The sequence below is a fragment of the Triturus cristatus genome, chromosome 3_2 (assembly GCF_964204655.1).
Source record: "Triturus cristatus chromosome 3_2, aTriCri1.1, whole genome shotgun sequence".
Classification (NCBI taxonomy): Eukaryota; Metazoa; Chordata; class Amphibia; order Caudata; family Salamandridae; genus Triturus; species Triturus cristatus.
The window spans coordinates 192,654,433-192,671,830 of NC_140584.1; positions in this window are offsets into that span (position 1 = coordinate 192,654,433).

Genomic DNA, 17,398 nt, shown 5'->3' on the forward strand with positions numbered 1-17,398 from the left:
TTGTCATTCTGCTCCTATGTAATCCAGTAACACTCATAGTCTCCTGACTGGTAAACATATACAACCCCTCCTAACAGGACCTATGGAGGATTCTCACAGTACAAATCTTCTACCAAATGGGTTTTATCAGAAAGTTAACCAGAACCACACCATTTACCTGTTCTATTAATCTATGATAATTGATGTAAAACAATACCTGTCTACAGGTGTCAACATTGTGCAATAACAAATAATCCTTTTGAAAGTCTTATTGGCTTCAACATACTAATAACAATAAATAAATCAGGCCTACTACTTCTGGCATAATTGTTCATAGTAAACCGATTAAAGCTATGACATCTAAAGTAACTAGTAGCAATGAACCAATCAGGCCTACGGCCTTTTTCATTGACATTTTGCCAAAACTAAATCAGCCCTCCTGTAATACACATAATCTACCAACTATCAGCAAACAGTCCTAAAATTACAAACATACACATAATAACAGTTAACTGAACAACATGCAATCCCTCTGATACGGCCAAACAACCCTTATCACACTACAAATTTTCAGCACCAACTTTTTACAGAAGAGGTATCCAGCATAAACTGTGTCTACTATGGTAATCCGTGTGATTCCACATAACATAATACTGGTTAAATGCTTATTGCTTTCATTAAATGCAGTTCACATTTCATTGGTCAGACCTATCACCTTTGTTATAACATTTTGTGACAAACATATCATAACTATGACATCTGACATCATTTCGCAGAAAGAACCAGTTAGGCTTAGAGCCTTTATTGTTAGCTTGTCACCATAACCAACTCAGGCCCACTCAAATTTGCAAATCCTTTCCGACAAGACAACCTTTAGCAATCATGTCATACATCATAAGCAAACAAAAAAAAATACAGTTGTCAAAAGAATATTCAACTCTTCCTAAGAGGGTAACAAGGATAATCAAATTTCAAATCTTGTACCTGCAGGGTTTATCAGAGGGGAAACCAAAATGGTAAACAAATACAAAAACTTTTGCTACTACAATAATCTGTGGGAATACATGTAATATAATAACTGCCTGCAGGCTTTATGCAGTGTAATAACAATTCCTCCCTAAAGATTTACTGCTTTTAGCACTATCTTTATAATAAATAAGTCAGGGCTTATTGGGTTTGTCATATGTTTTCGTAATAAACAGATTAGATTTACGGCCTCCTACATAACTTTAAGCAATGAACCAATATAGGCCTAGAGATTTTATCGCTGGTTTGTCACCATAACCAATCAAGCCTACTGAGTTCTGCATTCTACATAAGCTTTCTCACAAGGCAAGTAGCATATGCAGTCATAAAATAACAAATATGTGCCATATTACAGTTGGGAAAACAATATTCACCTCTTCCTAAAATGACATAACAAGGATTTTACCCTTCTGAGGTTTGTCACAGAGGGTACGCACCACCAAAACACTTGACTACTACGGTAATCTGTCAGATTTTCTGTAGCAAAATACCAGTATACAAGCTTTTAAACAAAAACAGTGTAATTACAATCCGCCTATAAAGGTCTATCGGCTTTTACATATAGTTTTCACAGTAATTAAGTGTACTGCCTTTGACATAAAGTTTCATAATGAACAGATCAGGCCAATAGCTTTGATCAATGACTTGTCACCATAACTAACTTAGTCCTGTTTTATGAACATGATTTTTCCCACAATGCAAAAGGTGCAATAGAAACATTTTTTTCCAGTAGTGGAAGCACACAACTTCTGCCCAACCAAAATCTGTGTTCAAGAGAATCAACATCTTGATGGAGCCATACTCCTCTCTCAATAGTAATTCTCAAACCTCTGTTTTTATTTGTCACATGAGGTCTACAGGAACTTAGTGTCCAAGCCAGACCCAAAAATGCAGACAAACACAAAACTTAATGAAAGACAAGATAGGAAGAGGGAAGGAAGAGAAATACAGAACAAGAAGGAGGAGAGCAACCTTGACTAGGAAAAGTGAAATGCAAATTATAATGTACATATTGTACTCGTGTAACCACAAGTCTTCAATGTCTCGAAAACATCCACAAATTTCCATAAAGTGTTCTGGAATGATGCATTACTGTGACATTACCTCACACACATTAGGAGGCAAATCTTCAAATGACTGTTTCTGTTAAGACTTACACCTAGAATTATTGTGATCGCAGTGGAGAGAGCAACGCGATTGAAATAATTTTGACTAGGGTTCACACACACATATTCCATCAAAAACCCCATATCAAAATACCACTACTCTTTTGTAGGCCAAAAAAATAATAGCCACAAACACACACAGACCAGGAAACCCCCCTGCATATATTGTCAGAGCATCTTGGTGATTGCTTACCCAGCAGTTATTTGAGTTGCTGCGAAAGATGAACAATCGATATTAGTTAGATCAAGTACACCTCATACCATGATCAAGTTCTACCTTTTCCATCAGGTGGCAGTTTGAGCAATCATCCATGTTACAAAAGGGAAGAGTGTGAATATTGTAATGGTCTGCATGAAAAGCTGTAGAAGTTCTTGGCAACCTGCCACATGCTTGTTCAATGTGTGCATTGATGCATACATGTTCTAGCCTGCAAATGTTAATGGTCACAGGAGAGCACAACAATCAATAGTCGGCCAAAGAACAACCAAGTGGAAGTGCATTACCAAAAAATAAATGTCTGAGTACAATGATACAAGTACCCATCTAATACTATAATACAATGAAATTACTGAAGTCGTTGACTCTAAACTAGTTCAGCCAGCCCCCCTCCCACCAGTGCTGCGTCAAACTACCAGTTTAGCTTAATTTCCACAAGGGTCTGATGCAGTTCCATTGAAGAAAGGAATATGTGAGCTCAAGCAAAGAAGGGGACAGATCTAAGTATCAACTGGCAACCATAAATTGCAACTAAATCTGTTGGTGTGCAGCGCTTTTAAGTAAGAAGTGCATTTCCAAGAAGTCCTCCATATGAGCAGTGTAAGGGCTGCTGGGGATATGCAGTTGCTTCTGTTGTCCACCATACACAAGCTGGCCCGGAACAAGATAAACATCTGGGGCCAGGCCTACGGAAATAGCCACACAGACCACCCACAACTGCTGCAGCATTCTAGAGCATGACAACAGCTGTATTTTGTGGCATAATATGGCGGTGGAGGCACCTTACATGTTAAAGAAACTGGTCATGGATCCCATCATAATGAAGGATGATACAGTGCCATATTTCTTTAGCAAGTAATCAATGGTCAGCACCACATGTGTATAAGAATGTATTTTTAGGTCGAGCCTGGGCAGTGCATGCTCTGATCTGCGAAACATGCTGTATTGAGGTGGGAAATTGAAGCTCCACCCACTCTCCGCCCATATTTTTTCATTGGCTTGTGTCATTGTCCACCGTAAACTGTGGCTGGTCATTGGTCAAAAGGGTTAGAAGTCCCTCCTTAGTACCTCCTTGTATCATTTTGTAACCTCCCATGGTGACACCCCCGTTACGTGTGTTATTTCTAGATAGGCTTTAATTACAGCCTCCGAGGCAGAACACGCTCTCTCTTAACACTTACACGCTCTCTCCTAACGCTTTTAAAATAAATATATGGCACACATTTGCAATACAATAGGTCACGCATTTGCGAGAGTTTAAGCTATTGACATGGTAAATGACAATGCCTTTTATTTATCTGCTTTAAAAACAACACATAAATAAAAGGCATTGTAATTTACAATGCCAATAGCTCAAACTCTCATAAATGCGAGACCTATTGCATTGCAAATGCTTGTTTTAATTAATATAAGTACTTCTGTAGTGTAGTGCGTAACTCACCAAATAGGTAGCAGAGCACTTCACACTGAGCATCACAGAAATACAAATAAACATAAAACGAGGCAAATCGAATTCAAAAGCACAGAGACCCTCAATATGTTAATTAATATAGATCATTATAGATCCAGCAATTGAAGCAAGTTAAAAATATAGATTTTCAGGAATGTGGTGTAGTAAGGGAAAAGGATTTGGAGCCTTTCTAACATCCTCTTGAATAAAATTCCCCAATCTATGTGCAAACCTGACTGAAAGTGTTTTCACGCATAGTAAATTTTTCTCTGATCATTATGGAATGTGTACATCTAAGAACCGATCTTGCACCTTGATCTGCCCGCTTTTCCTAATAATCCTTCCATGTGGTATACCAATTATAACCCGCATTAACAAGAGCCGACCTTACGCTCTTTCCTCTCCTCCCCAATACCAATCCCACAACCAACCTTCCCCTGCACACCTCGCAGTCTCACGACTTGCTCGAGCCTATACAGGGAACCATACCAGACATTGTCTACAAGGGCACTACTGTTCAAGAGAGACTTTCAACTTTTTGCTTTACTTTTGACATACAAATTGTGTATCTGCTTAGTCCTACAACCTTTAGGAATCAAGCGCTATGCAAATCCCACCGGGTTCTGTTGATGCCTGGGGATCATACTGATTAGGGTGAGTACCTGATAATGTTTCTGCTGCATCACTGTATTCTATAGGGGCTTATAGTCACATTAGCTCACTATGGAAACCCACCACTTGTTTTTCATTATTTTAATCCTCTAACGTAATAACGTTCACTTCACATGTTTTTTGATTAGAAGTCAGAGTCACCATTAGAACGTGCCTATGCTTATTGTACCATCTCAACCTGAATGATATCTATATGTTTTTGTCTCCTCCAATAGGTAGATCCAGGTACTATAACCATTTTACACTACTATCGTGAGTAGATAATTCCACTACACAACTTAGGTGTAGATAGTTATTATTGTTTAGGTCCTGAAGAATCACGAGGATAACAATCCTAGAGCGAGAAACATGTTGACCCACACTGAGTGAAACGAGGAATTACACTACACGAGACATTACACTCGGGTTAGTGCCTTGTTTTATGTTCTTTATTTTTTAATTAGGGCAGGAGACCCCCAGAATAAAACTTGCTTACTTCGGCACTCCCATCCCTATTTTAATCTATTTCACTATTCTACACAATTCTGCCCCTATACCCGCACTTCACCATACGGCATTTGGATAAAAAGATCTCCGACAAAGAGCCCCTATTATAGGGAGCCCGTCGGGTATTGCACCGCCGACCCGACGAGGAGCAGCCCAGATGATGAAGCATGACACCTGCAAGGGTGTGTGAGGGCATTATTATCCGAAATATGGATTCCCCACACGGACCCCAATCCTCGGGGTACTTGGGATTCCTGTCTTCTCTGACTCTGTACTTCCGTACAGTTTTATAAGAGAGGAACGGCATAACTTCCTTTTGTTTAACATCCACTTGCAATGTTCAGTTTATCTTTCAGATACGCTGTTTGACTGGAGTGTAGAGAGCATTGTATGTGGTGCATCCAGTCTAAAATGCAATCATGGCTGGAAAGGCAAATCAAGGCTTTCCCTGTATGATGTGGCCAGACTAATATACACCTAACATCAATCTACGGTTGCTTTGACAATGGAATACAATGATGTCAAGGAAATATATAGGGACCAGAGTGGCATGCCTGCAGTCAATGAGCAATAGGATGAAGGCTTGTCCTACCAACATAAAGTCCTTACGTGATATGTGAGGTATGCTTAGCGGAATGGGTGCCGCGTGCTTCCAGGGTCTCTTTGTGTGCCTAAAGAAAGGTATATGGTAATATAGAAAAACTGGTGTTCAAAAATTAACCACTCCACACTCTAGTTGGTTAAGACAAGACGAGTGCATCAAACCCAACAGCCATTGCTGCCATTTATGGTGGCAGTGGCAGAAGGAGGGGCTGTGGAGCATGAGCCAAAATACTGAATACGTTTGACCAGCCCAAGCCAAGCAGACTATATTTTGGGATAATTTTTTACTACAAAATGGAAGCAAATATTTAAAGTTCCCCAGCAAAGAGAGCACAATTTACAACATCTAAAGACTCTTCCATAGACGAGAGTCACATTATAATTTTTTCTATACTTTGCCAAAAAGGAGATACATCTCAAATGTTTGTAGGCATCTCTAACAAAAGAAAGACCCTTTTACAAGCTTTCTATGCTATCTCACAGGCAAGATACCCATTTTTACATTTCCACAGCTTTCCCTCAGAGGATAGTCACATTTACATGTGTTAATGTGATTAAGAGGTGCAAACACAAATATGGAAGCAAATGCATAATGTATGGACTCCCAGCTCTGTGCTGCAGTTCCTTGCTCCCAAAATACTTAGAGTAAAGTGTCTTTACTGGTACTCAGTGACACATAGTGGTCAACCGAGAACCACATTCAGTGAATAAATGTGCCCACCTCAAAACTTTGTCGAGGAATCAGTTTGACATTGGGTAGTTCTCCCTGTTATGTAAAGGGTTAGATTCATTTTACATGGTCTTTTGTAAGAATGTTGCAGTAATAGAGACTTAGCGCCAATTTAGATAGATGTAACCTCTTTTACACCTGTTGTCTGCTAATTTCTGAAGCCCAAGAGCACCACCAACAACCATTAACAAATAGCTGGAGTTAATATCCATCACAACATCTGTTCGTTTTATGCCTGTTTGCATCTTGTAATTGGTGTAATGATGCAACTATACACAAATTTATTTGCAACTTAGAAATATTTTAAATGAACTTTTTATCATTTGAACCCATTCCTCTATTACATGAATTGGAGGTGGTGGCTAATGACGTGTTGTCAAATTCAATCCATCCAATAGACATAAGTCACACCACACCCATATTACTGTACTCACATTTTGGGCAAGAGATGCTACAACTGATCAGATCGAGACTGTATCCACAAAATGAATGCAGTGCAGAGGACTCAAGGTGATCCATGCCACGACGTTCTTAAAATGCTCATGTAAATGAGAGTTTGTCCTTGAAGCGGGACAGGCAGATGAAGATGACACACATCAGAGACCATTCTGTGCCAGGAACAAGCAACCAAGACCATAAGGCCGGATGAAAGACTTCGACTGGGGTTTTCTCTTTTAATTATAAGCTCTCATCTTTCCATATTGCATTAGTGGACTTCAGATATAGCCCTTGGTGTGGATGCTGGCATCAGTAAAACAGTGTGTAGTATCCTCAGGTCATGTTTATATGTTCCCTTTCATTCTGTACCTAGCTGCTCAGCCAGTGTGAGTGTTCCATGTAGAATGTTGGTGTGAGTGACATGAGTGGAATGCTTGGGTGCCTGGTGTGTGGCTGTGTCAGTTAGAAGATGGGCTGAGCAGCTAGGAGGCTGCTCCTGGTGGGGCTTGTTCTAGCTTGCTGTAACTTCTACTTATGGACTTAATAAACTACATAAAATCATCTTGGCTATGTCTACTTCATCACCTGAACATGCAGGCCAACCCACTACATTTTTGGCGACGATCTGGAGCTCATCTCACACTAAAGGTAGTTGGATGCCAACTAAGGATGTGGAGTACAGCAGGACTACGTGGAGGAAAGGACCTACTACATTTACTAACAAAGAGTAACACGTATCAAGAAACTCAAGGAAAAGAAACCAGTCAAGCAAGAAACCAGTCAAGCACGCCTCACAGCCCCACCAGTGTCTACTACACCAGACAGCCCAGCCCAGGCGTCCTGTGCCTTGATCTCTGTGCCTACAACATCTTTAAAATTATTTTCAAGGCTGCCTACATCTTGCATGAGATCCTACGTCACAACAGACGTCGACAGTGCCACAGCAAACAGCTACAGTGCATGAAGAACCTGTTTTGAAAGAGATGGCATTTCAAGAAGTTTTTTTTAATCTATATCTGTGTTCAAGTTCAAGACTTTCCTAAAAGTGGGTGCTGAAGAGTGTTTTCTACTCAGTGTGCCTTCCTGTCAGTCCAGGTGTGCCACTCTCCACAGCTTTGCGTTGCTTGCTACTTCTGGTACAAGCAAAATGCTGAGGTCTTTACAATGTGCTTTATGGATTTTCTTTTGCAGTGCTCAAGGATATATTTTTTTTAAGACATCGGAAATTGTTTTGGCAGTGCCTCTGTCAACGTCGGATATGAAGTAAGCCTATAACTTCACTTCGCCGGGAGTATATTAATCTAATCTCTACAAGTGTCTATGCGAGGACTGCCCATCTTGGTTAGCTGTTGCGAGACATTTTGTAAGTATACATTTTAATGAATTTGCCCAGGGACACCTTTTGACTATTGGCAGTTCAACCGCCGTGCTTTTATTAAAAAATGAGGCGCGTGTTGCTGCCTGTGCGCGCTCTTACCTCTTCTTTGTCAGGATATGGGCCAGCCATTGTTATCTCTGTGAAATTAAATTTACTGCATCCTTGTGCGCACACGGATGCCGTGAACCACTCGGTGCTGGCGTGCTTAGCGTGCCGCCATCTTTGGATTGGTCACTCAGATAGGCTAGATGTTATGGCATGCAGTTTGCTCTTCCTGTATTCCTGCCAACCACGGTCTGTTCGTGAAACAATGCTAGCGAATGCAACAGTCATCAGGACCAGAATTGACTTCATTTGCAGTCTCTTCATTTGGGATGTGTTTTTCGTTGGTCCTGAACACTCTGAGGACACTGAACTATTTTCCCGGCTCATATGGTGAGTTCCATTTTTAGTACGAACTCTGGAGCACTTCTATCTTCAATGGAATTTGTTTCTGCTGCAATGTACTATCTTGTTGAAAGTCTCCTGGAACTGATTCATCTCTACACAGTACTGATCGGAGCTTAGGAATGCCTGTCAATCATTTTTACAGGTGACAGGCACACCTGTGATGTTTCAAATACCAAGTTTACGGTGTATATTTTTTTTGTTTTGAAACAGATTTGTGTCATTCAATTGATCTTGCTGGAACATGCAATTTGGTTATTCCATTTCTTTTTGATGGGTGTACTCACTCTTACGTGAGGGTGGTTGTCTGTTCTACAATGTTAGTTGTCACATGTTTATTTTTCAGATATTGTATCCCTCTCTAAGGGATGGGAGTGGGTCCTATTCCCATGTCTCTATTTAATGCATGTTCCTGTTTGTTTCAGAAGTTTTATCCCTGTCATTGGGATGGGAGTGGGTTTTAGTCCCACATCTCTTTTCCACGTTTTTGTAACTGTTTAAAGGGGTCTTTCCCTTTGTTACTTTTGGTATGGGTTTTAGCCCCATTTCCAAGTCATTGGTTCTCGTACCATGTTGGACATATAGTTCTTTATACGTCATACCTTACACTTCTTGGGTTTGATGTACATCCTTTCTTGTGGATGTGTGTTTTGGGTGTCAGTCCCATTTACACGTTTAACGTCATTTACGTCGTCATGTGTGTGTGTAAGTCACCTTGTGCTTCACCTTGACGTTATGTGTGCATGTGCCACACTGTGCTGTTTTTGCTGCAAAGGTTCTTGGGTGTCAGTCCCATGTAACGTTTTATGCTTCACTTGGGTGTTAGTCCCTTGCAACACTACCTGTTACGCTGCTCCTGTTTTGGGTCAGTGTCCCTTACATGAGGGGTGGCGTTTGGGCCACAGTCTCCTTTGCTGAGGAGTATCTTTTTTTTGGGTGTTGTCCATCCATTGTGTGGAGTCTTGGGGTTCGTTTCTCCCTTTACTCTTTTCACGTGTGTTTTGCTCACTTGTTATGTGAGTTCTTCTTAAGCTATTTAACTTTTCTTTGTTCACTATTAAAGGAGGAGGATGGTGTTAGTGTGTGTTTATATACTTTCATCCTTCTTCCCTCCTTTGCTTTTCTGTTTTCCCTCTCGTGGTGTGGTTTTACCATTCATCCCAGGGTTTATGGACTATTTACATCTTTTGTACATTTCTGTGTATAGTTGTTTTAGTTTGGGTCTTATTAATTTTCAGTGTAAATGTGAGAGGATGTGTAGTATCCTCAGGTCATGTTAATATGTTCCCTTTCATGATGTACCTAGCTGCTCAGCCAGTGTGAGTGTTCCATGTAGAATGTTGGTGTGAGTGACATGAGTGGAATGCTTGGGTGCCTGGTGTGTGAGTGTGTCAGTTGGAAGATGGGTTGAGCAGCAAGGAGGCTGCTCCTGGTGGGGCTTGTTCTAGCTTGCTGTAACTTCTACTTATGGACTTAATAAACTACATAAAATCATCTTGGCTACGTCTACTTCATCACCTGAACATGTGGGGTCAGCCCACTACACAGTGTCTATGCCCAGTGAATCTTAATGATGATTCTGGTATACAGGAATGCATCCCACACAATTTCCACTGACTGAAATTAATTCAAGCATTCCTCCCATCACATTGTTGCAGTAAGTGCCATATATGTGATAGGTATTTCCAGTCATGAGACCCAGGCTGGCTGTGCCATAAGACAGAAGCTCTGCTTCACTTATGAGCCCTAAGCAGGCCAAAACTGGTCTAGATGTGCTTGTGTTGCTTTTTGGATGAGACCTGACCTGGCAGTTTGGGCTAGACTCTTCCTATTGAAGAGGGACCAAGACTGATTTGCATATTGCAGGTCTCTGTCTGGAGTGGAACAGTGGGAAAAAAACAATGGACAGAAGTGCGACCTCAAGCGATCACCAGTGCGTGAGATTAATGCAAGCATTCCTTCTATCATTCTGGTATTTGTTGTTAACCACTGAGTCTGGGAACTCCCCCTTAATCACTAGCACATGCTGAGGGGCTACCTTCTAACACTCTGTCAAATCAAACTCCTGGTCTTAATGTATAGGTCCAAAAGTTGTCATATTCATCCCCACTAGAGTATCACTTGAGGTCCTGCAACACTTGCCTTATTTTTCTGATGTCAAGAAGGACAGGACATTATGACATACCTGTCTCCTGCTGGTTCCATTTAAATCGTGTTAAAAAAACATATTCTAACAAAACTAAGGCACAGCATCACCCACCTTAAATGAACGTGAACTTTACAATAAAAGCTGAACACTACACTCAAAGCTCATCTAAAAAACAGGGGGCCCGATTCACAGAACTAACTTAAGACAAAATCCTAAACTTACTACCATTTTGGTATTCACAGACTGCACTTACTACTTTTGGTATTCACAGAATGGATTTACGACTACTAACTTTATGCCCGCTCTCGGGCCGGAAAGTCCGGCCCGGAGGCAGAGCTTCTGGCCCGGAGGCGGAGCTTCCAGCCCAGAGGCGGGGCTTCTGGGCCGGAAGCTCCGCCTCCGGCCATGGCTAAATCTCCACCACTGGCCGGAATCCCCACCTCCGGGCCAGAAGCTCCGCCTCCGGGCCGGAAGCCCCGCCTCTGGGCCGGAAGCTCCGCCTCCGGGCCGGAAGCTCCGCCTCTGGGCCGGAATTTCCGGCCCGAGTGCGGACGTAAAGTTAGTAGTCGTAAATCCATTCTGTGAATACCAAAAGTAGTAAGTGCATTCAGTGAATACCAAAAGTAGTAAGTGCATTCTGTGAATACCAAAAGTAGTAAGTTTAGGATTTTGTCTTAAGTTAATTCTGTGAATCGGGCCCAGAATGACCATCATGAAAATGTAAAAGGATGTCATATATACTACTGCAAAAAGAACTATTGATAGACAGAATGCAGAACAATGTCATACATTCACCCCCAGTCAAGAGATCTTGGTTAAATCCATCATTCTTTTGCTCACCATGCCACCCCAGTTTAGACCTGGGCATATGCAAATCAGCCTTGACCCTGTGCCTCATGGGAACAGTCCAGCCCGAACTGCCAAGCCAGGTCCTCCCTGGACTGGAAACAAGCATCCTAGGACCGGTTTTGGGGTTTCACCCCTCTTCAGCCAGGATAGCTTGATTCCATATACTACTGATACTGTATACAGCAGGCCCGGCTCCAGGAATTTTTATTTGGATGGGTCGATGGTGCATTTGGGTTGGCCACTGTGGGCCCAATATGTCACTTCTTGTGGTAGCCTACAAGCCCTTGATTACATCATATCTACTTGCAAACAGTCACCATGATACAATAGAACAATTCTGTGTGTATACAGAGCATGTGGAGAGTTATTTGAAAATAAGAGCAATGTCTGGACCTAAGTGCAAACCCTCAATTGCCAACAGGCCAGGCTTCAACACAAGTACTTCCAGGCCCGATTATCCAGTTTTCTCCCATCCCTCTTCTGTGCACCTTACCTCACAGCTGACCCTGGGCCCCAGCCCCATACCAGCCACCATCCAGCTCCACTTTCATTATTCCCATAAAAAACATTAGTACTATCACCTTCAAACTTAAAACATTGAATATAGCAGTAAATATAATTAGCAGGCACTTTATAACATGTTCCAAAGTTGCCCTAATGACCTAACTGTTAATTAAATAAAAACAGAAAGGCCATGACATGGCCGGCTTTAGTGCTAGTGTGAAAGTCGTTTTTAGCGCCCCACCAATGACCTCTTTGTCCGCAGATACCATTGCTACCACCCTCCAACAGTGCCCCTCATCTCTCCGTAGCCTCTCCCCCTTGACCTCCTCCTCGGATTCCCTCACTGCCACCCTCCAACAGTTCCTTTCATCTCTCGGTAGCCTCTCCCCCTTGACCTCCTCCTCGGATTCCCTCACTGCCACCCTCCAACAGTTCCTTTCATCTCTCGGTAGCCTCTCCCCCATTGACCTCCTCCTCGGATTCCCTCACTACCACCCTACAACAGTGCCCCTCATCTCTCCGTAGCTCCCCCTACCACTCATGACCACCTCAGACTCCCTCTCTACCACCCTCCACCAGCTCCCCTCATCTCTCTGTAGCCTCTTTCTCATATGCATTTCATTTGTTGCATAGCGCTACTCATATCAGTGTAGGGCGTCACTGTACTTCAACATCACGCACACATTATACAGAGACAATGAATCATACAAGTATGCAAATCAGTCTATAGGGAATGTCACATAAGCCAATGAGGATTACAAGGTGTAGGAATCACATGTCATCCATAATGGTGGGCAGTATATTATAAGAGGGTTTGGGCTAGGGAAGCACAAACTCAGGATATAAAGCATACCCCAGTGGTTGGGGGTTGGCTTTACAAATATAAATGTATGTCTGCCCAAACTCTTTTTGGAAAAATTAAAATAATGAAAGATTGGGGAAGTTCTAACTATATAGCAACACAAAACAAAGTGAAGTTCTAACTATACTATTCATGTTTGTATGCGGCCCTTTGATGACAGTTCATAGGTCACTGTCCTATGTTAGGAGTATAACTTCTGAACTGCAAGTAACACAAGAATCTCTGTGACAAAGGCAGTAACCCACTGAGCTATCCACCTAAAGTACAGTTTATCTGCATTTCAAAACTACCAACAAACGATTGCTATCCAGCAGGATCATTAATCACCAGTTATCTGGACATTTTTATTGTGGTCTTGCATCCCTGATAAAAAAATAATGATTTAAATGAAGCTTACCAAAGTATGTGCCTTGCTGGGCCTGTGCAGATTGTAAAAATAAGAACAATTAGTAACGCGTTCTCTTACCTACTGGGATAGTCATTCATTCCAAAACTTTATTCGATTGTTTAAAAACAGTCATAAAAGTACATGCCATCAATAATAAAGGTCGCTGTAAAAAAGCATACATCCGGTTCGTCAAGTGCAAAAAGAAGGCTCATCGCAGATCTGACATTAAACACTGAATATTTTTTAAAGAGGGGTTTAAGATAGGCAATTCGGAGATATAAATACAGGGGGCAAAGAAGCTATTTTCCTCCACCTGGAGGTCTCCATGGCGACAATGACCCCAAACCCCTGATCCATAGAGGGCCACAGAAACACATCTAAGGCGGTAAATGTGCAACATATCACATGGACGCCGGCTTCCTAATTTTGAGGCAAATTTAAAAACACCAGAAATGGCTTTGCCCATCTTGGCCTTAACGTTACGAATCTCCTGTGCCAACATGCCATTACTACTAAAAGTGATGCCTAAATAGCAAAATGTATCCACCACTTGTATCTTTTGGTCCCAAACTGGAAAGATCTCAGGTTTTTTATTTTCTTGCCACAAGCCATAATAAACGTCTTGGAGTTGTTGATTTTTAATTTCCTCCCCTGGATAAAACTGAAAAAACTATCCATTAGTCTCTGCAGACCCACTGGAGTTCTAGATAATAAAACAGTATCGTCTGCGTAGAGCAATACACGAATGGCTTGGCCCTCGGCTTGAGGTGCATCAGCGGAGACCAATCTCAATTCTGAATCCATGTCATTAATAAAAAGAGAAAAGAGCAGTGGGGCAAGGACGCAGCCTTGTCTGATACCAGATTTGACCTCGATATCATCAGTGCATTCACCCGCTTGGCCATAACGAATCCTGGCCGATAGTTTACTATATAATCTGGCCAGAAAATAAATAATTGCGGGTGGGGCGCCCATGTTTAATAACGTGGTCCACAGAAGGGCATGGTTCACCAAATCAAAAGCGCTGGACAAATCAGCAAAGCAGAGGAATAAGGAGCCCTGTTTGGCTCGGGTGTATTTACCAATAATAAGATCCAAATTAACACACTGCTCAACAGTACCAAGGCCCCCACGGAACCCAAATTGGGAGTCAGCCAGGATACCATTGACCTCTGCCCATTCCTCCAGACGCTGTAAAAGCACCCTACTCATTATTTTTAGGGAGGAATCCAGAAGGGAGATAGGGCGGTAGTTCTTTGGCTCGCTCCTAACGCCCTTCTTGTAGATTGGTATAATGATTGATTCACCCCATGTAAGAGGGGTGCTTACCATAACTGCCGCATTAAAAACTTTGGCCAAAAGGGGGCCCCACAAAAAAGTGTCAGCCTTGTAGAGGTCTATCGGCACCCCATCAGGCCCTGGGGCCTTTCCTCCCTTGCTGGTTTGGATGGCAGTAACTACCTCATCAGTTGTAATATTTAGGGGAAGGTTTGGACCAAGGGCTGCTGCTCTATGACACAAACTAAATTCCCCCCATGGATTAAAAATGCTATTATAAAACACAACCCAGTTTTCTTCACTAACCTGGGCTGACAATACTGGGTAAGCCTCCCTCTGATGCAGAAAAGGACTATTCACAGTGCTCCAGAAGAGTTTGCTGTCCCGCAATTCTGCTGCTTTGGAAAAATTATCCCAGGCTTCCTCCCGTAATTCGTGCTTCCTACGGGACAACTGGTCCTTGTAGTTTGCTCTGAGGGATTTAACAACACACTTGTCCCTGGGGTGATTGCATAGGGCTTTCTTTAGTTTCTGCAAGGACTTCGTACAGGCCCTGTCAAACCATCCCACGTTAGCCCTGGGCCTGTTGGGGGCAGTAAGTATTTTTTTAGTTATGGCATTGATTTCCTCGAAGTCAACAATAATGTTTGCCGCACTTGTATTATCATCTAAACAGCGCTGCAGCTCAGGGAGACTTACAGCCACAATTTTTTACATCAATTTCTCAGAGTTGTCACTGCGCCATTTTATTGTACATCCATTAGGCCTATGAGGGATTAATTCAGCAACTGTCCTACGGGCAACTTGGACCTTCCTCCCCCAAATCAAGGTGGTAAAAGTAATTCCGTTATGATCACTAAGGGATAGGTCTACAATTTGCGGGACAGAACAGAGAGAGCTGATGTTCTCCGAAACCAACAGGTGGTCAATAACAGAGGCTGAGTTCCTCCCTACGAAAGTTGGAATCGGGTTGCCCTCCCTATCATTAGCGGGCACATGGACGAGTAGGTCCAATCTTAACAATAAGGCGTTTAGTGATTCTCCGTAAGGTGTATGTACGAAATGTGCCCGGACGGCCCCTTGGTCCCCATCAAACCCGCTGGCATTAGAGAAAGAGGAAGTACATGTGGGAATATTAAAATCACCCCCCCAGATAATAACAAATGGAACCGGGTTAGCCCTACATAGATTATCAACTTCAGTTGCAAGTTCATTGACTACAAATGAGCTCGAGGAATCAAACATGTTGTTATAATAGTTAATCAGCAGGACATCACGGCCCCCACTTTGCTGCAGCCAAAGGACCTGTGAATGGGATCCTACAATGGTGTGAGATTTAACTTGGACCGGGAAGCTTACAGACAAAAGGATCACAAGACCGCCTTTGGCCCTACCCATAGTTGATGCCTGCGCCGGGCAGTTAAAAGAGACAAAACCATCAAAGAAAATCTCTTCTATGGACCAGGTCTCTTGGAGGCAGAGTATATCCTGGCCGTTAACAATCTCCCTCCACCCTAAGGCCTCCTCCTTTTTACGCCAGCCTGCAATATTCCAACTCAAGATTTTAAACCCTGCACCATAAACCACCGCATCAGATCCAAGGATATCCCCCACGGGACTACTGAGGGGTGTCAAATCCTTAGTGGCCGCCAAGCTACTAAGTTGGCTGGCGCACACGGAGGGAAATTGGGGCTGATTGTTTTGCCATAGCCGAGCACCAGCCGTTGGCAGATACTCCGCATGGGCCAATTCTGGCTGATCGATACTTCCTATTAAAGCTTTTACACTCAGGGGAGTACTCCCCTCCCCAGGAGATGGCTGTGTTACCTGGGGTAGTCAGTCAACTGCATCAAGGCAGCTAAAACGGTTATAATCACAAAACGTGGCTCTGGGTGGCATAGGGCCTGAAATGCCATGATATCTCCTATTTCTGCCCCTATAGTTGACCCTAATCCACTCATTACTGCCACTCCCATAGGGCATCGGGGATGGGGGGGTAAAAGAAAGAAAGCGGCAGGGTCTGAATAGTGGAGTCAAAAGACCTATTAAAACCGGCACAAATATGGTGAACTGTTCTGGGGTCCCTAAAATTAATTGTTATACAGTCCCCATTTATAGTTTTTGCCAGCTTTCCCACCCAAGGTACCCTTCTTAGCATTATGATCTCGCTAGACAGCTGGGGTGGCAGGGGTCTGTTCCAATTAAGCCATTTGACAACCTTGCTTTTAAGTGAGGTAAATGATTCATCTTCCCCTTCTTCTAGGGCTGGGACACCCGCCAAGACCACCATAAAGCGGTTAGCTTCAGGGGGAAAGTCCGGGAATCGGGGTTTAACAGCCCTGGTATCTTTCACTGACGTTGGAGGTACACTATTACCCCTGTCTGTAACTGTAACCCCCGGGTTAACATTACCTCTGTCACCTGCCAGGGAACAGGCCGGCGACTGCCTAGGAGGTACCAAGGGAAGAGGGTTAGAGCCCGGTAGTCCAGGCAAACTACAGCTGGGGATAGGCAAACTACTAGCTGAGGGGGGGAAAGCACCCTCGGAAATAATTGTACTGGGAATATTGGCAGGAATAGGTCTTACTACTAAAGTGGACGTTGCTCTCTCAATGTTAGCCAATCTAGTTTCAATCTGTTCCAATTTGACCTCTAAGGGGTATAATATAGATTTAAATAGCGCTCCCAGGTTTTCAAGGGTCAATGCAGTACCATGCTGGCCTGGGATATGGGTAACGGGAGGGGGCAAAGTCAGGTCTACCAATCCACTACCTAA